We start from the raw sequence: 21573 nt of genomic DNA, 5'->3' as shown, positions 1-21573 counted from the left end.
GCTACTCCAGTGAACACACTAATGATAAGAAAGGGAAACAGCCTATTCCTGATATGAAGAAAGTTTTAGTGGTCTGGATAGAAAATCAAAAGAGTCGCTACATTCCCTTAAGCTGAAGCCTAATCCAGAACAAGACCCCAACTCTCTTCAGTTCTAGGAAGGCTGAGGTGAGGTGAGGAAGCTGCAGAAGAAATTTTGAAGCTAGTTGAGATTGGTTCATGAGGTTTAAGGAAGGCAGCAAACTTGACAGCATAAAAGTTCAAGGTGAAGCAATAAGTGTTGATATAAAAGCTATAGCTATAGCTATACCCAGAAGATCTAGCTAAGATCATTAAAGAACATGGCCACAATAAACAACAGGTTTTCAGTGTAGATGAAACAACCTTATGCTGGGAGAAGATGCCATCTAGGACTTTCATAGCTAGAGAGGAGAAGTCAGTGCCTGGCTTCAAAGATCGGGCTGACTCTTGGTAGGAACTAATGCAGCTGGTGATTTTAAGTTGAAGCCAGTGCTCACTGACCATTCTGAAAATCTAGGGCCCCTGAGACTTATACTAAATCTTGCCTGTGCTCTAAAATTGTAAGAATAAAACCAAGATGAGAGCACATCTGTTTATAATATGGTTTCCTGAATATTTTAAAGCCACTGTTGAGATCTTCTGTTCAAAATATTCCTTTCAAACTATTACTGCTTATTGAGAATGGTCACCTACAAGTGCTAATGGACATGCACAACATGATTAATATTGTTTTCAAGACTGCTAACATAACTTACATTCTGCAGCACATGGATCGAAGGGTAATTTCTACTTTCGAGTCTCATTATTCACAAAATTTATTTTGTAAGGCTATAGCCGCCATAGTCATTCCTCTGGTGGAACTGGGAAAAGTAAATTGAAAACTTTCTGGAAAGAATTCACCATCTTAGATGCCATTAAGAACATTTATGATTCATGGGAAGAGGTCAAAATATCAACATGAATAGGATTTTGGAAGAAGTAGATTTCAACCCTCACAGATGACCTTGAGGGATTTGAGACTTCAGTGAGGGAAGAAACTGCAGGTGTGGTAGAAATAGTAAGAGAACCAGAAGTAGAAGTGGAACCTGAAGACGTGACTAAATTGCTGCGACCTCATGATAAAAACGTTAACAAAATGAGAAGTTGCTTCTTGTGGATAAACAAAGGAAGTGTTTGTTTTGCTTTTATTCTTGTTTTATTTTGTTTCTGAGATGGAATCTACTCCTAATGAAGATACTATGAAGACTGTGAGAATGACAACAAAGGACTTAGAATGTGACATCCACTTAGTTGATAAATCAGTGGCAGGATTTGAGAGGATTGACTCTAATTTTGAAAAAAGTTCTGCTATAGGTAAATGGCTATCAAATGGTCACATGCTACAGAGAAATCGTTTGTGAAAGGAAGAGCCAATTAGTGCAGTAAACGTCATTGTCTTATTTTAAGAAATGGCCACAGCCCCCTCGGCCTTCAGAAAGCTCCACCCTGATCAGTCAGAAACTGTCATCATCAAGGCCAAGACCTTCCACCAGCAAAAAGATTATGACTCTCTAAAAGCTCAGATGGTGGTTAGTATTTTTTAACAATAAAGTATTTTTAAACTAAGGTATGTATGTATTTTTTAGACATCATGCTGTTACACACATATAGACCACAGTCTAGTGTAAACATAACTTTTGTATGCACTGGGAAAACAAAAAATTCACTTGACTTTATTGCAGTGGTCTGGAATTGAACTCACAATATCTCCAGGGTATGCTTGTTTACGTGAAGGCAAAAACAGATGTCCACTATGTAATACAGGTACCTATTTTCACATGTGATTGAAAATAGATATCGTTATATATCAACAAATGTGCTTTTACATTTTGGAGGAGAATACCCTATTTTTTAGATATACCATGATTTATTTAATCGATTTCCTACCATCAAACAATTACAGTAAGTATAAAATAGTGATTATAAAGACCAACTCAAAAACTGGCTGGTTCACTTTGGGCAAATTATCTAACTTCAATGGTCTCATCTGTAAAATGAATATAATAATAAAATCGATGTAATGGAGCTGTTTTAAGTTTGAAATTAATAAATTCATGTAAATTATTCAGAGCAGTTCCTGGCATATAGTTAGTATTCAATATAGTATGATGGTATCACTACTACTACTGTTACTTCTTAATGTCAGAGTGAAGAATATATTTCCATATAGAAGGTAAGAACTTTAATACATTATTCCTATCTTCTTTTCTTCTTTGTTTATAGAAGCTTAGATTTAGAATCAAAAATAGTGTTATTAAATTTGCAATCTATATCAGTGTTCTTATGGTTTTAATCTTTATCTTACAATTCCTTCACATACTTTGAAAATATTTAGACACTTGTATTTTGTTTTGTAGCTAAGCCTACAGCTATACTTGTGTGTTTAGAATGCTTTAATGTGGACAAGAGGCACTATTTTATAACACAATCTCTCAGCCGCCCATTTTATTTTCTTTTTCATAGTATATAATTTAAGAACTGTTTTTCAAGGAAGATATATAGGTGTTATATGTTCTGTGTATGCATTTCTGATTTCTTTACACATAAAAACCAAGTTGACTGAGTATGGAATTCTTAACCTAAAATTATTTCCTTTCAAAACCTTGTGGATTTAACTCTATTTCTATTAGTGTTGTTGTTGTTGTTGCTTTGGCATTCTATTATGCATGTGGAGACTATTTTTTGTTTCATTTATAAGTAAACTGTCTTCCTTGAACCCTGTATGGTTTTGCTTTATACTTTAGCCAAGATATATTTAGGCATAAGTCTTTTTCACTAGTGTTGCCTACAGCATGGTGATCTCCTTCAACGTGCAGCCTCCTAAGGAACATTTTCTTCTAGGCTATTCTTCATTGTTTTTCTTCTGCAATTTGTGTGGGTTTTTTTTGTTTGTTTCTTGTTTTTGTTTTGTTTTTGCCACACAGTTACACATCAGTGAGTTTTCTGTCCTTCCCCTCCTGTATAAGTCACTGGGTTGGATATTCTCTATTTGTCCGGCAGATCCATTCTCCATCCTTTCCCACTATGTTCTATGCTCTGGGAGTCTGACCTTTGTGACTGTATAACTGGTTTTCCTGGCTTTCTGCCTTCCAATTGTCTCCAGGCAAAAAGAGACGTTTCCAGAATACGGATAGGCAAGAAAGTTGGGTGTTTATTCCCTCAGTTCCATCCCTGCTGGGTCAAGGCTGGGCTGTGCCTCAGCCACAGCTTCCACAGAACTTCTTCTACTGCCTTGTCTAGGTTCCATTACTTGCTGCTTGCTCAGCCCTTCTGAGCCTGCGGGTAGTATCAGGTCTACATTATTACTAGTTCTAGATGCTTCATCAATCTTTACTAGTTTCACTTAGCCCTACCCATGTTATTGCATAGTTCTTTCATTTGCCCTCAATTATTCTACTTAATTTCCTGCAAGAATGTTTTTTTGTTTACTAACATAACCTTTTTTCTCTCTAATTTTCGTCATATGTTGGTTGTCTTCTTTGTTCTGTGAAAGTTTCTTAGTTCTGTCTGTGATGGTTCTTTGATGCTTTGATGTCTTCAGTTGAGGTATTAATTCTACTGTGTGTGTGTGTGTGTGTGTGTGTAGATATACTACCTATATGTAGATATAGATAGTACACTTGCATCACTTACTTACCCAGTTTCCTTTTCACTTCACTCAGATGTCTTTTTATCTCAATCTTTTTTCTTTTAATAATTGTCAGTTCTTGCTTTGTAGGAGACATGTTTTTCCTTGCTATTTTGCTAGGTTGCCAAGTGTTGACTGAAATTTTTCCCTAAGGCTATAGACCATTTTCAAAGACAAGATCTTGTTCTGGATCTTCTTGTTCCCATTCCCTTCTGATTACAGTAGCTTTCCCCGTCTCGCTTCAGGATCCAGTTTTGTTTTCCTGTAAGTATCCTGGACTGAGGTGAAAGCTTTAGTCATGCTTGACCCAGCTGAGATCTTTCCCCCATTTCTTCCAATTATTTCCTGGGCTGTATGTTATTTACATACATGCAGAAAGAGGCTGGGCATTGTGGGGGCCGTGGGGATGGACACTGGAAAAGCACCTGGGGACAGAGTGTGATGGTTGCCCAGCTCTTTGCTCTTACAGGTCTCAGTGTAAAGTAATGAAGATATATTAGAACAGTTGTGAAGGATTTGCCTACTTTTTTCAGGTGACTCCTTTTTTTCATGAGACAAAACTATGATATACCAAGAAGCAGTGTGTTATAATGACTTAGAATGTTCTAGGCTTAACTGTCAACAGCACCATTTACTAGCTTTATGTGAGTCCTTCACTTCCCTGTGCTTCTGTTTTTTCCTCAACTCGAAAACAGAAAAAATAATAGTAACTGAACTCATAGGTTTGTTGTGAAGATGACATGGTGATGAGAACAAGTGAAGTCTCAGAACAACGCCAGGAATACAGTAAATATCACATAACTGTTTGCCATTATTACTGTGAGTTGCAGCCTGCGGAGGTTTTCCCTCAATCTGACTCCTTTGTAATTAGTGTCAGTTATCTAAGATCTCAGTTGTGAGTCAGTTGTCAGTTATGGTTTCTGATGTTGCAAGTTTTTGGTTTCTTCTCTGTCTTCCCAGGTACTTTATGGAAAAGGCAGTGAGAACTTTGGGAATGATTTTCTGACCTCCTTGGAATACGCTGGACCACAATAAGATGGGATTCTGAGCCATCATTTCTGGACAGTGCATAACTGCTTTCATTAAAATGAGCTTTGGAATAACTTGCTAGCCTTTTTAGATTGAGGTTGAAATACCTAAATTATAAAAGTCAGTGATGCAATTTAGAATTTTGGAGATGTTTTATCCTGAGGAACAACGAAGTATCTGGTAGGAAATATATAGTGCATTATCAGAGGAAGGGTCACTTCCAAGATGTGCTTTGGTGGAACACATCTCTAGAGAGTCTGAAGCCAAGCTTCAAGCCCTACCTGAGCTGTCTCCTTCTGTTTAATACTGCTTAAATGAGTCCCGCACTTCCCAGCGGAAATTATAAAGGCAAAGATTATACTTGCTTTGGAAATGCTTGAAGAAATAAGAATTCTTTCCCCCTTTTATCCCCTTCAATTTGCACAGGCTTATGCAGAATGATAGAAATAAAAGGAAAACAGATGAAAAAATGGCCTCTAACTTCAACTATGAATATTATCCATGCTTTCAATCCATGTTTTTATTGTGGAGTTTCTAACATTGTTTTGGCCCATTTGAAGTTCCCACAAAAAGACAGTAGTTATGTAATAAAAAATGGGAAGCAATTGGGGGCAATATTAAAGTCTGAAGCAGTTCAATAAATAATAATTGTCGGTATCCACATCCATGTTTGCCTGACTTTTTGAGCCCAACTTTTAAATTTCGTGTCCTTTGTAGAGGTACAGCTTTGTAAGGTGACTTATGATTCAAATTACCTGGAGCTATGAAAAATTACTATCAAAGAAACTATTGAAATCTTCAGTTAGTCTTTACCTAACTAATATCTTATACTATCAGTATGGTTGTATTATAAATAGGGTCAACAATGTAAATGAGCCAGAGAAGTAATTGAATATGAATGATACAGTTCCCAAAAATAACAGGGAAAAAATTGTTTCTACAGTAGCATTTTATTTAAATTATGTGATAATTATCTTCACTGTAAACCGGGGATGCTTAGTGTTCTTCCAAAACAAATCGATGATAGAAGAAATGTAAGAAGCCGTAGTGGACTGAACCTGACAGTCCTACCTACCACATAGTGGTAGTAAGGATTTGCCCATTGTTTACTGATTGTAACCTAATACAGAGAATCAAAATGAGAAGTTTTGATTAACCAGAAAAGTAACAAATCTCTGCTTGATTATGGCTGTGTGGATGAAAGCTCAGGGACCTCTCTGAGCAGTGTTTCGTTTTTAATGGTATGCTTCTTGAGTCTTTGCAAAGAATCCGCTTCAGTAGCGTACACAAAACGTGGGTATACATGTGTGCATTTTTCCTCAAATGAAAAATATAAATATTGTATTAAGTTGTGGAAAGGAGAGGACCACACATGTGAATGAAAGAAACTTCAGAGACTAAAACAGAATTAATTGTGGACTTAGAGCTCTTTCTGGCAGTATGTGCTTTGATGAAGATGTTGGGGGAGTTAGGAATTTTCATGCGTAAGAAGCTACAGAATAATCATGTCTCCAGCCAAAAGGCAAGCATAAGCTGTGCTGCAAGTTTCGCCTACAAATCAGTGGAGGGGCAGGTTTTCTGTTCCGGAGTTTACCCGTACAGGAAGCAATTGAGTTTTTGAAGATGAAAGCCTGTAAAAGATCCTGGGAACTAGCCAACAATGGCTAATGTCACTGACGGGATATAATGGATGATTTAAAAAAAAAGTATATGTGAAGAATAGAGATATAATCTTTGCGTTACTTGATTGATCCTTCATAAAGCTTTGAAATACACTTAAATATATAAAAACTCAAGTATTTAATCTGAGAATAAAGTTCTGTTTTCGGTGCTATTTTCATGTTGGTCTCTGATTTTACCAGATAAGAGAACAATATGAAGCACTCAAAAATGTAATTATCTTTAAAGCGTTTTTGTTTTGTTTTGTTTTGAGATTTTATTTGTTTTATTTGAGAGAGAGAGAGTGAGCATGAGCAGGGTGATGGGCCGAGGGAGAAGCAGGCTCCCCCTGAGCAGGGAGCCCGATGGGCTCGATCCCAGGGCTCCAGGATCATCACCTGAGCCCAAGGCAGATGCTTAACCGAGCCACCCAGGTGCCTCTAAAGTGCTGTTTTTAAATAAAAGTGACAAATTCTAGGTATGGATCTCAAACTGATCGGAGCATTTTGTGTACAAAATGGAGTCCCATGTTGTCATTTACATATATTGTAGCAGTGGTGTTGCGTAACTTTTGTAAAGCCACAAATTCTAACTTTCTCTGTGCCATAGTTTTATAAAAATCCTATTTCTTTGTAAATTTAGTAAAAAACAATTTCTGACATTCTCTGTCATTATTTCGTAAAATCTTATTTCTAAAACTCAGTCTCAACAACGAAAAACATGAAAAAGGTAAAATTTATGATCAATTTTCCATCTCATGTTTCCTGTGTCTTTAAACACCCCAACTTCCTGACTTTGTTCTAATAATATATTCCTTTCTGCCTTTCTGGTTCAAAATATATCCCCCCCTTCTTTCCCTGTGAAAACAACAATCTTTGACTAATTTCTTACTTAGTAGGCTTTGCTAGAAAACTAGGAAAAATTATTTAACCTAAATCAAATGGGTGGTAACAGGGTTTTGTGGGGTTTTGTTTTTTTGTTTCTATGTCACTTTCCCAGTGAGAAAGAGAAAAGCAGCCTCTGACTAGCAGGAGCTGGCTGGCAATCACAGAAAGGGCTCGGTGTTCTGCTAAACAGAGCAGTCTCACAGAACATCAACACCAGATGAGGGTACTCTGGGATCACGACAGATCAAGGCAAAAACGAGACTACTCTGTAATAACGTCTGAACAGAACAAAACATGAACATTGTCCCTGTCACAACATGCCAAACACCCCTCTGTCCAGATAATATGAATCACTGTTGCATATTTACCAATGACAGCTATAGTGTCCCTCTATTCTTCTTCTTTCTCTACTTACAGTTCATTAAGCTACTCAACTATAGCACTAACTCCATTTGCCAACAGCACTCAATCCACTGTGAATTTTCTCTTCCTTGAACTCTTCCCCAAATCACCTAAGACAAGATCAGATCCTACAATAACTCATTCCTTTTTCTCTATGATTCTCTCATGGCAATGAAATAAATTCAATCCAATTTTATCTACTATAGCTGGGTTCCTGGTGGTCTTTTGTTTGGATGATATTGAAGCAAGGTAACAACCCACTTTTAATAGCTTCCAAAATTCAGTCTAGTGACAGAAGCTGCTGATTTTCAAAAAATAAATGGGCAATGTTAAGATTCTATTGGTCAGATAAGCTTTCTTTTAGGATGTAAGAGAATATTGCTTAAGTTCTTACATCTGTTTTCATTTACCCAATCCTTCCTTTATATTGTTTCACTAAACATATACTATGCCAGGCACTGTTTTAGGATCAAGGAATTAAAAAAAAAAAAAATCAAAGTTCCTGTACTCATTAAGCTTACAGGTTAAACCAGATATTAGAAAATAATAATCTACAAGTGCCAAGAATGAAGAGAATTTTGTCTTACGCACTTGGATATTTCCTCTATCATCACAAAATTAAAACTGCTTTAACCAAATAGGTATTCGTATTTATGCCATTTATTCAACACTTGGGGAATAAACAGGTCAATTAATACATTACTGTGTTAAAACAAGAAAAAAGCTCACCTCACTACCATAACTGAGATTTTGGAATAAATAGTAAACATTAACTATGATTCAAGGTATAATTTTTTTAAAGCTTTTCTTTTCTTTTCTTTTCCCTTAAGATTTATTTATTTATTTTAGAGAGAGAGAAAGAGAAAGTTCACATGAGCAGGGAGAGGGGGCTGAGAAAGAGGGAGAGAAATCCTCAAGCACACTCCCCATTGAGCACAGAACCTGACATGGGGCTCCACACAGGGCTTGATCCCAGGACCCTGAGATCATGACCTGAGCCAAAATCAAGAGTCAGCGGCCCAACCAACTGAGTCACCCAGACACCCCTAAAGGCTTTTCTGATTTGATTATCTAACCCTAGTACCAAGTTCCTTTCTTGACCAGTGGGAGGCAAGATGAATCTCTTAACAATTTTAGTATTATAAGATATGGAAGGGAACAACAATTAGTTTAAATTACACCCATAACCTTTTTCAAAGTTTTTAGTGAGTGAATTTCTAGATTCAGAGATGAAGGTCTGTTGATACGATGTTTCCTCACAGTAACAATGGGAGAATGATCTCAGCTAAGGAGAATAGTCTCAGATAGATCTAGCAATAGAAAAGTGGCTGAGCCCAGATTTGAACCCCTGTCTACAATTTTTACAATCCACCATGTATCCACCACACTGAAAGACCTTGAACTTCCACCTCTTAGGGCATTCTGGCTCTGCTGGAATTATGTGTACTCACTTGTTTTCCCAATTAAACAGAGGTATTGTAGAGGAAAGAAAGTATAGCTTAAAGGACACGCGGCTCAGGACACATAGTATGACTCCCTGAAGGTTGACTAGATGACAAATAATCATATGTTCAATGCAATTTTGTTCATTTTAAAAGATCTTTCTTAGGGAGAAGGGATTTGGGAGGATTTATGTATCTTGAAACAAAATGTCTATGGACATTTCAATTGTTGCTATTTCTTTTTTTTTTCTTTTCTCTTGATTATAGAGATATTTATCCAAAATCTTTCTACTGAAAGTAGGACTGCACTAAAAACTGTATTTTTTTTAATGACCTGTGGTCTCTCACTATTTGAAGGATTTCCTCTTTGATTTCCTATGAAAAATCAAAGCCAAAAACATGATTCAATTTTAAAGCAATTGCAGATATATGTAACACAGGTCTTGATTCAAATTATTTTTCTTTCCTTATTTTTGTGTATTTATTTTATTATCTTGTTCCGTATATGTCTTACAAGTCACCTCTAATCCTTCTTGGAATATGGCAAGATATAAATGAATAAACCAATATTATTTTAAAAGTCTTCAGAAAACAATTTAGATTTAGGGAATGAACTTTCATTAAATCTAGTTCCATTATTCTTCTCCTGTTTTTTTAAATTTCAACTTTCTTCTCTGTATCATGGAAAAATTAAGAGAAGCTCTTCAGCGGAAAAGAAAACAGAAAGGGGACCTAAATAGGATGCATGAAGATGAAGTTAGAGAAATAGTTAAGTCATCGTATCTCGATGATGGTGGTGGTGGTGGTGATGAAGAAGGCTTAGAGGATAATTGTGTGGATATTTCCTACAGGACCTTTGTACTAACTGTAAATGGTTCTGTCACCTGGTTGCTGATTCACTGCCAAGTGCCAAAATTTAATGGGTAAATAAAAGTAATAAAAAGTGAAGGATATGGATATTAAGACCAGTGAATGAGCAAACTAAAATGGGGAGAAAAGCAAAGCTAAGGCGAGGTTGAGTGGAAGAAAGGAGGGGTGTTTTATGGAGTTGGTGTTATAGAGGATTTTGTTTTCTTTGTCTTGTTTTCCGAAAACAAGAATACATTCGTGGATTACATTATGTAGTTAATTCATTTTGAGAGTAGCTGCCTACTGAGCTAGCCCTCTGGCTGGGATTTCTGCATCTTAAAAGTTCACCTATATCACAATCACTACATAAGCAGCAATCTAGGGAGAGCCCAAAACTTATTTTTTCCAAAGCCCTTAGGTCCTTTCAATCTTAAAGTGATTATCATCAAGTTTCAAAACGATGTTCACCTGAAGTATCTTATATAGATGTATAACGAGATTTTCTAAAACTGAATGCCGCTTAGTAAAAAACCTAATCTAAGGTTAGTTTTAATTTTTTTTTTAACATAGAATGTATTATTTGTTTCAGGGGTACGGTCCTGTGATTCCTCAGTCTTACACAATTCACAGCACTCCGCATAGCATGCTCCTTCCCCAGTGTCCATCCCCAGCCACTCCTTCCCTCCTGCAACCCTCAGAGTCTCTTATGGTTGGTCTCCCTCTCTAGTTTTGTCTTGTTTCATTTTTCCCTCCCTCCTCCCCATGATCCTCTGTCTTGTTTCTCAAATTTCTTATATCAGTGAGATCATGCGATAATTTTCTTTCTCTGATTGACTTATTTCGCTTAGCGTAATACTAAGTTTAGTTTTTAAAACAGATGCTATTTTGGTCAACTCTTCTGTAAAGGGAAGACTTAAATAAATGGTTTGTTGTTAACACAAAGGAATTCTTAGAATTACCAAAAACGCTACTGTTCTACCAGCTTGATACAGAGAAAAGAGCCTAAGTTTCAGGCAAATAAGACATATTAGCTAATTTCACTGTCTAGTTTTGTACAGAGCTCTGGACCCCCGAAAAGAAGAAAAAGGACTTTTTTCCCAGTGGTATTTTATGTTAACGGGTGTGCAAACATCAACACTATGGACGATTTGGCTATAACGAAACCATATGGAACTATAACTAGCCCATATGGAACCGTGACAGGGGAAATGTCAGCTAATGGTTTTCACCAAATAATGCTGCTTATAAAAGTGGAAGGATCAAGAAGGTAGAACAAAAAACAGGAGGTAAATCAATTCAGGGAAATTCCTGTACATTATTTGTTTGAGCAACCAGGAAACCAATATTTAGTGAGCATGTATGAAAGAAGCCAAGGAAGGATAAAAAGAATTTGACTCAGTCATAACTCATCAGGAGATATCAATCAGTACTCTCTCTAGGCTTTAATTTTTGTAATGGCTTTAATAATTTTAATAATAATTTAAAACCCCTGCAAGTTGTTATATATGTTGTTTATATTCCTGAGAGAAGTGTATTTTTTTTGTCTTTCTGCACTACTCTTTACTTAGTCAACACAAGGAGATTCAGAATTCCCTTTCATCTCCGAAATACTGTACTACACTATAGTACAATATAATTTGATGATCCTAATTCATATAGGGCATAAGTAGTTCCATTTTTAATTCTATCCAAGTGTATTTCATTGCTATCATATACCTTATAAAAAGAAGACCTATACTTTCAGTGCATAATAATTTTTCATTGTTTATTTTAAAAATACTCATTGGATAATCACTATGCACTAGATACTGTGTTAGATGCTGGGATAGAATTCCGAGACTCATAGATCTTATAGTGTAGTGATCTTTATCACAGCAATACGCAGGACAGATTTGCAGAGGACTTACAAAGATTTAAAGAACTACATTCACAAGGATTGGGTTCCACTTTTCTTTAAAAATTTTTTAAAAATTTCTTTAACTTTGTCAAAAGGTATCCGTGATCTTCATTTGGCCTCAGCAGCACACTAAGATCCTCCAAGGATATTATCAGGAGAAGTAAAACTACAGCGGGTTATACATAGTAACATAAGCAGCTCCACTGGGTTAAAAGAACAAGAATCATGAGACAGTGAGAAAAAAAGCAGGGAGGATGAAAAATTATAGATAAGCGAGCCAGAAGAAAAGTCTACTACTGTGTAATTATCTATTGCTTAAGGATGTGGTCCCTGTGGTTTCGGGTAGACTTGTTGGAGGCATGTTTGTCTGCAGGGTTGGGGAGTTATAGGCAGGGATTGGAGGACAAACAAAGATAAATCTTGTTGGGGAGCAAACACAGAAGGAACTGAACCATGGAACCTTCTCCTGAACATTCCCAAATATCTCCTGCATTAGCTTGTTGGTAGCTATATAAGTTACATGCATTTCTGAAAAAGCAAGCAAATAAAGAAATTACCTGGAAAAGTCCTGATGATATTTTCCCGTGAGAACAATGGGAAATTTTGCTAGTGAAGGGTATGGTATTGCCCAAGTGGCAAGGTACTGAGCTAAGGATATGCCATTTTATGTCTCTTAATCTTTTTATTAATCTTAATCTTTATTCATGTGTATCTTCATTTTTTAAATGAATTTAAATCTAAATTTAAGTCTAAATTTATTCAGCACCTACTATGTTCCAGATGTGAGACTAGGTACCAGAGACACACATTAATCAAAGAATCAGAGCTAAGTATCAGATTACGGTTGTGATAGTACTAAGAAGGAGAGGCACACAATGCTATGAGACTGTCTGATGAGGAAAGTGACACCATTAGATGGGGTAAGAAGAGTTTCCCTGGAATCATGCTAAGATCTAGAAGAAGTAGATGAATGAACTTCTGAGATCTACTGTACAACATTGTAGAAACCATAGTCAAAATATTACATACGACACTTAAAAGGTAGTTGTTGCCAGTTGAGAATGTAGATCTGAGAGCGTATGGGGGGCTCAGTCGATTAAAGCATCTGCTTTCGGCCCAGGTTCATGATCCCAGGGTCCTGGGATGGAGTCCTGCATTGGTCTCCTTGCTCACTGGGGAATCTGCTTTTCCCTCTCCCTCTGCCACTTCCCCTGCTCATTCTCATTCTCTCTCTCTCATGCCCTCTTTCTCTGATAAATAAATAAAATCTTGAAAAAAAAAGAAGATGGATCTGATGTTATTTTCACAATAAAATAAGAGAGGAAGGAAGGAAAGAAGAGAGGGAAGGAGACAGATATTTCTGAAAGAATAAGGGAGGAAGGATAGGGAGGAGGGAGCTAGGAAAAATAAGATGTTCATAGCAAACCTATGTGGTAGGTATTATTAGCCTCATTATCATTCCGTCTCTTAGGAGAAAGCATGAATTCTCAGAATCCAGCAATGGAGAAGTGGAAGAGTCAGGATTTGAACCTGTGTCTCCATGCTTATCTACCATATTGAGGTACGTGCCTATAAGGAGTTCATGATGCCGTTAATCATGATGCTAGGACCAGAAGGGATCTTGCTTTGGGAAGGCATCATCGACCTTACCTCCGGACAGCTGGAGGTCTGTTCTAAGACTTCAGTGCTTGCTTCAGTGTCCTTTCTCTTACTTAGTGTTTCTCATTGGTCAGTTCTTTTTTAGAGCAAATTGTGTTCTAATTGCATTTTCTATTAGTTTCTATTTCTTATTTCCTAAGTAAAAATGAAAAATGTTGACCATACTCTCTCACAGTTGAATAATGACAACAAAGCAATAAAACCAAATTCTATGACCCACCTTTGAAAAGCAAGTCTCGTGACTTCATTTTCTGATCTTGAAATAACATGGATTGCCTGAAAGCAACAACGACATTACTTTTCATATTTAGAATATTCTCCGTTTTTTGAAGGTTGTTTTATAATGAAGTCTATTCTGGACCCTTCCAATCCCTCTTTCGTTTTGGAGGCCTGAATCTAGTGTTACAGTCTGCATGCGCTGATTGCCTCTGAAAATTTAGTGGAAGGTTAGGCCCAGGTTTCCTGAAGACTTTCTTCTGCATTGTTACCCCTCATGCCGAGACTGAATCCATTTTCTTAAACACAATTGCTTACTCTTTCGCATATATTCACTTGGAGTCAAATTAAAAATATCTTAGGCCCTTTTCCTATATTCTCAAATGTTGTTCAGTATGTCTTGTCTTCTATTTTTATGGTCTTCCATCCCCCTTTCCCATCTCCACTTGGCACATGTTCTTGGCACATGAGTTTCAGTCTCCTGGCTTCAGATGAGCAGAGCCCTGATTTGCTTTTTTTTCCTTTCTGTGGGAGTGGGCTAGTATTGGCAGCGAAAATGAAGGAAGAATTTTAAATTTGCCATTCCTTCAATAAACACATATTTATTGAGAGCCCCGTGTGGGCCGGAAACAAGGTCCGATGTGTGGTTATAATAATGAAAAAGACAGATAAGTCTCCTCATACTGGGATACATCCTGTTATATGGAAAGTCCCTTAGATCCAGAAAACAGGAACATTTCACCCAGCTTGTAAGGTCAGTGGGAACATACCTAGATCAGTGTTACCTGAGTTGAGATTTGAAGGACCAAAACAAGTTTGCCAGATAACCAAGGCCAACTATGGGAGGAGAAAAGAGTATTTCTCACAGAAACAATAGCATATGTGACAGAGAATATAATGACAGTAGGCTTTTTCTTAGTTTTCATGCAAACTAAGGAATGCAGAAGAACCTTTTTTTTTTTAAGATTTTGTTTATTTATTTGACAGAGAGAGATCATAATAGACAGAGAGGCAGGCGGAGAGAGAGAGAGAGAGGGAAGCAGGCTCCCTGCTGAGCAGAAAGCCCGATGCGGGACTCGATCCCAGGACCCTGAGATCATGACCTGAGCCGAAGGCAGTGGCTTAACCCACTGAGCCACGCAGGCGCCCTAGTAGAACATATATTAATATTTTATTCTTTTAGTTGGGACTGGGAAAAAAGCTTACATCCTACATATAGTATTATATAAATAATTCCCTTATAAGCAGTTACCTCTACACTTTGGGATTAAATTATGACATGTATGGGGGCAGGGACCAGTCGTCCATGGACTGTAAGAATTATAGACTCAAAAGAACTTAAAGAGGCTTTTCCAGGCTGGAGTAGACCACAGGAGGGGAGGAAACCAGTGGCTGTGAAGAGGGAAAATGTGGTAAGAGATGAGTCTCAATGGCCAAAGATGCAACAGAGGGGGCTGTACCTTAGAAACCATGCAAAAATGATAGAATATGACCATAAAAGTAATGGGAAGCCAGTTTTAAGCCAATTTGTTGTTTCACAAGGAAAAGTAGGAGGGCTTGTATTACCCCTTCTCCTTATAACTTTCTTTGCTCTCCATTAAACTAGAAATATCGGCAATAAAAATCAATTGAAACGATACTGTCTCCAATCCCAGTTTTATGAGAAACAACCCCATTGATCCTTCTAGGGTGGTTTGATAAGAATAAAAACCCAGTTTTAAATTATCACCAAAAACATGTTCTCACCCTCTCATGTGGACGGTGCTTAAAGGAGTAACAGTGTGAAAAAAATGCAGAGATCTGGGGTCTGTTGTCTAAAAGCTTCTCGTTCACTCTTCTGCCTCTGTTCTCCTGCCAGTTCTCACCATTCCTCTACCGCTCCTCAACCCTTTTTGTGTGTCATTCGCGAACGGCACATCCAACCCAATTTTTCTCTTGAGTGATGTCGAGAGATGCCAAGGAATTTGGCAGCACTCTATCTAGAAAGATATTTTCTTCCCACCCCAGCAGGACATCAGAGAGTGACAAAAGAAGCCACGCTATGGACCCGGACGAGGCTGGGTTTCTCTTGGCTGACAGCTTCATTTCAGGACCATGCTTTGCCAACACACCCAGACCTCTGCAGCTGGAAGGTTTACATAAATCTAGATGACTCTTTAAAAATAGAAGCAATCTGTTCCTTTTTCTCCAGACACCCATTTCTTTATAATTAAGTCAGCATTAAGGGGATTTCCCACCATCTTTTATCTAAAGCTGCAGAGAGGTTGAGTCACTCCTGCTGACGGTGGGTTTAACAGATCCTGGGTGAGCAGTATGAAAGTCTCACAAATTTAAAAAATGGCTTGGTCTGAGAGGAAAAGACACCACTCACGTTGTCCCTCGTTAAGGAATTCAGGCTTGGGATTTGAATTGCTGAATTCTGTTCCTTAGGACAGCTCAGCTGTGACTGCTACTTTGCTCTCTTTTCTCCAGCAACACACTCACGCTATGGTGCTTGGGTCTTCATTGAGACATCATGTCACTTCTTTTGTTATTGATTATGAAAAGTAATACCCTCCTGCTTCTGTACATGGGATCAGGAGAACACCTGTGCCTTCTCTCCTTTAATCCCAAGAAAAGTATGAGCTTGCATTTGGAAGACAAAGGATCACTTTTTTTTTTAATTGACGGAATTGGATTAGTCCTTGTTCTCAACACTGTTACAAAGTGGGGGAAAATACTTGTAAACTGTAATCTGATTTTATTTTATTTTTTGTCTTCTAATTCTTCTAAGGCTCTGTCTTTGGAATATAGGACAGGAACAGAAAACATTATCAACAATAATAGTAACAGCGACAGGAGAGAACTGTTTATACTTTCCCAATGTTAACTTATCGCTCTGAATTCTGGTTTTATTTTTATTTGTCTTTCTCACACTAGACTGGCATCCATAAGGCCAAGGACAGGGTCAAATTCATCTCTCTCTGTGCCTGGCATAGAACACAGTGTCTGACATATAGGAAGTACTCAAAAAGCATTGGTTTTTTCCACGTTGGCTATGGAAATGACTAGGTCCCCCAAAGCATAAGACATCACCCAACCAATAACTTCTGTTCTGTTATTTTTCACTCTCAGAAAAGTTCTGTTGCATTTGCCTGCAGTGCCACATCTGGATTTGGAAGAAACCATGTATTCTAGCCCCATCAAAAGGCACGTGCACAGTGACTGGGCCTCCTCATGCTGTAGGCTGCTCATTGGTCAAGGTTCAGGAAAACAGTGACTCAGGAATTCGAAGGCCTAGGTTTCCTCTCTGACAGTACCTTGCTTCTAGGGACCTCCAGCAAGTCCCCAAATGTGATGGGGCCTCTATTCTCCTGTTTGTGTCAAAGAGAAGTTGGACAGAGAAATTTCTAGCCTGGAGAGCATAGATATATGGGTGTGTATCAAAATGTCCCTGGAACTTCCTGAAATTGTGTGTAAAATGTTATGGTTACATGGATAAATGCACATATAGAATTTTTTGTGGGGGGGTTATACTTATCATCAAGTCATTTTTTTTTCTTTTTAAGAAAAATGACTTAAAAAATAAAGGTAAAGAAAATCCTGAATAGATAACTTCTGATATCATTTTCTCTTATAAAATGTCTACATTTCTAAGAAAACATCAAAAACCTCCTCAGCCACATACTTTTTTTCCTTCTGATTGCCCACTTTGCCTCTGATGAGGCTGTAAATATCTGTATACATCCTCTTAAACTCCATCTACATTAATAAGTGTGGAACTAAACCTCTCACTCCTCCAAGGCCCACAAAAATTTTTGTACATGTTTTATGCTAAAACACTGGCTCTTTTCCCTCAAATAGTCTGTCTTCTAGGATTAGGGCTATAAATATTATCAACCCTAAAAAGAGCTGGGGAGATAGCACCCCCAAGATTGTCCCTCCACATGGCAGGCCAGCGGGGTGAGACAGCAGCCTATGAGCTTTGGAGGGAAGGTTCCAGACACTCACCACATACGGCAGGTAGACATTGAAGGAAAGGAGTGTCCTGGGTCTTTGGTAGCAACTCCATGAGCAAAGCCCATTACCTCATAACATAAAGGAGCCGAATGTAAAGGATGAAGGAAGAGGAACGTTCTGTTTAACATGCCTGTGTTAGCTTCCTATGGCTCCTTTAACAAATTGCCACAGACTTCGTGGCTTAAAACAACACAAATTTATTATAGTATAGTTCCTGAAGTCAGAAGTCTAGCTCTTCAGGGGTGCATTCCTTCTGGAAGTTCTAGGGGAGAATTCCTTTCCTTTACCTTTCCAACATCTAAAGGTCAACTATGTCCTTTTCTATGGGTCTTCTGCCTCCTTATTCAAAGCCAGCCACTTCGCTTTCTCTCTCTCTCTGTCCCTCCGTAGAGCCTCTGTCCTCACATTGCTGCTATGTCCCTCGGATAAAGATTTATGATTACTTGGGGCCCACCTGGATAATCTAGAATGGTTTCTCCATCTTAAGATCTTTCTCTTGGCCACATATGCAAAGTGCTTTTGGCCATGTAGGGTAACATTTGCAGTTAGTGGGGTGAGGAAGCAGGCACGCCGGGAAGCTGCTCTTCAGCCTCTGGTGTATTTGTTTGCCTATATTTACTTCTTATGCCACAGTTTTGTAGAAAGAATCATGTTCATGGATATGATGTGCAGAGAAGGAAAAAGCAGAAAAGGAATTCATATGGCTAAGCATGAACAAGTAGTAAGAAAAGACGGAAAGAACTATGTGTTTGGAGTAGAAGAAAACCCAAAGTTTTTAACAAGTGGTCAACTGCCACTGGGGGACATAAAGAATGAAGGAGTCCCCTCTCCTCAGCAATTTGTCACATACCCCACTTCCAGATTATTTATGTACAGAGCTAGAAAATTGGGAGGATTTTCAAGTAATAAAATATATATTACAATATTATCATAATACATTACTGTGCTTTATAACTAAATAAAATGAGAATGTTCTGTGATATTCTCATAGGTTGATGTTTTCCTGGCAGTAGGGATGTGTGCAGTGAAGAAGGGGGCAAATGTAGAGTTGGGATAAAAATGGGGTGAGTTCATTCCAGATGGCCACAGGTACACAAAGATTTCCTGCATAGTCTTGTCCTCCCATTAGGGTAATTCCAGACCCAGCCAGCTTCTCAGGGGCTGAGACAATCCTGAGAACTCTGCTTAACCCAGACTATTGGATATGATTCCAGTCAGGTTTTAGCAACCCAAGGAGCACCCTTTCATTTGGTAGTTCAGGTTGTGACTCAATTAGCTACTTAACCTGCCATCTACTGTTGCAAATGATGAGTATACATTGGTACATGAAAGGTAGTCCCTCCCCTGCAGAGCTAAGAGTCAAGGGCATTTCAAGACACCCTGGAGTTCCTGCTGTCTCAGAAAAAAGGAGACCTAGAGGTCTACACTCACAGACTGGAGTAAATCTGGACACACAAAATGACTAAGAAATTCCAGATCTTCTCAGACTGCCTGAAGATGTTAAAAAGACCATAAAAGTCATATTGGCTGATTGCCTTTGACCATCTTTCCACAGGAGATGTTTGAAGAAAGATGAACACTATCATTCACATTGCTCTTCCTCATCACCATAAATGGATTCCAGCTGTTAGGATCACTTGAAAATTCCTTTTGCACCGTCATTATTATATATAGAAACATCGTGGAACATTGGTAGCTCTTTGCATTGGTGTCCCTGGCTACATACCGTAGTGCTCACCACCAACCCAGCACTTTCGGTTCAGTTAATATTGATGGAAATCACACCCATACATTGTGCATCCTGTCGCCCTCTACTAGATTGTAACCTCTATGGACAAAGATTTTTTTAGTTGAGATTATGTTTCAAGTTTAGAAAATGCTAGGCACATAGTAAGTACCCAAAAATATGTGGCCAATTTAAGAATGACATAAATAAAAATCGGGGTGATTCAAAAGAAAATGCTAATGTCAAAATAATCTTTATCAAAAAGAGGCTATGAAGCTTTCAGTTTCAGGAGCCTTAAGGGAATGAGGTGGGTTTTTTTTTTTATTCCTTTTAATAAAAAATAATTCCCTGGGTTCCTCCTAAATTTGCACTTAAGGCACATTCTCTAAAAGGCCAGAATCTTCCAAGCAACTATTCTTGGAAAAGATTAATAGAAGTGAGAGAGACACAATTAAAGTCTTACTCCAAGTTTGAAAATCACCTTTTAGTATTTAAAGAGGCATTAATCATGATCATTAATCAATAGAAAGGAATGTTCACAGAACACTTAGAATAAATGTTTGCAGAAGCAAAACGTCAGAGAAGAAAAGGAAGGCATACATGCCCGGGGCTGAAGACAAACTTTTCTTTTTGGTTTAGCAAATTAAAGCCACTGGAAAAGAACAATGCACTAGGGGGTTAACATTACTGTACAACCTATAAAATACTGCCAAGGTCGGCAGAACCTCAGCTGTGTGTGTGTGTGTGTTTCTGTGCCTGTCACTGTTAAGAAACATTTCTTGCAAGCCTGATTTAGATATTAAGCCTCGAAGTTACTCAACACCGAAAATTAGGAAAGTACTTTTATTTCCTTTATTTCTTACTGACAAGAATGAGTTACATTTTCGGTAATTCGTCATGCCTTCTCAATTTTTTTTAAGGCTATCCTATTCTGTCAATGCTCTTTAAATTTGTTCACTGATGCCAGCTCCTCTGGTTTTCCCCTCCTTTGTGCTTCTGAGAATTATTTCCATTTCCAAGCAAGTATCGATACCTCAAAGATTGCTAGAGGCATTTTTAAAAAGCCACAAGGATGGGGCGCCTGGGTGTCTCAGTGGGTTAAAGCCTCTGCTTTCAGCTCAGGTCATGATCCCAGGGTCCTGTGATCAAGCCCCACATCGGGCTCTCTGCTCAGTGGGGAGACTGCTTCCCTCTCTCTGCCTGCCTCTCTGCCTACTTGTGATCTCTGACAAATAAGTAAGATCTTTAAAAATATATAAAAAAATTTTTTTAAAAAAGCCACAAGGCTACAGTTTTTATAGGAAGTGACTTAGCTATACAGAAAGAACAGCTGAGTTTTGAAGTCTTACACGGAGTATCTTTGGACATTTCTGTGGAACTCATGTGCCAAGATTTTTCGAAGTTATTCCGTGCTTTCATCTCTCAGGTCACTGGAGCAGCTTATATGGTCTCCCTATGTTATTCAGAGATGTTGCTACCATCAACATGGCCATTTTTTTCTTCCCTGTAATTGTTAATAGCTAGGTCCTGGGTCAGCTACACACCTGGCCTCTGTGAAGAACAGCGTGCAACCCAAGGTGTTGGCTGGGTTAGGGACGGAGGCTGGGGTGGGGATGGGTAAGGGAATCAAAGGCAGGGACACAAACCAGACCTGAGACCACATCATACTCTCACTACTTAAGGAGTCCAAGGAATTTCGAATTTCCTTATTTTTACAATTTTAAAATTCTTTCCTTTTTTTTTTTTTTAAAGATTTATTTATTTGACAGAGAGCAATCATAAGCAGGCAGAGAGAGAGAGAAGCAGGCTTCCCGCTGAGCAGAGAGCCTGACTGGGGACTCGATCCCAGGACCCTGAGGTCATGATGCGAGTCGAAGGCAGCAGCCCAACCCACTGAGCCACCCAGGCACCCCCCCTTCCCTTATTTTTTTAATCTTATGCAGTACCCTAGCTCTTTTTGTCTATGATATCACTAATACCCCATTTTCTTCTTATGATTTGAAACCTTCATGAAAACCTCTCATCAAGGCAGATTTTCCTATCCCCAGGAAACTTTCACTACTGGCTAGAGTAAAAAAATTTCAAAGCCAACTAGTTCAATAAAACGTGAGGCCAGATGCC

Source organism: Mustela putorius, unplaced genomic scaffold (assembly GCF_011764305.1).
Source record: "Mustela putorius furo isolate JIRA1106 unplaced genomic scaffold, ASM1176430v1.1 tig00003869_pilon_pilon_pilon, whole genome shotgun sequence".
NCBI classification, from domain to species: Eukaryota; Metazoa; Chordata; class Mammalia; order Carnivora; family Mustelidae; genus Mustela; species Mustela putorius.
The sequence above is the reverse complement of the archived record's forward strand: the minus strand, read 5'-3'. Positions refer to the sequence as shown.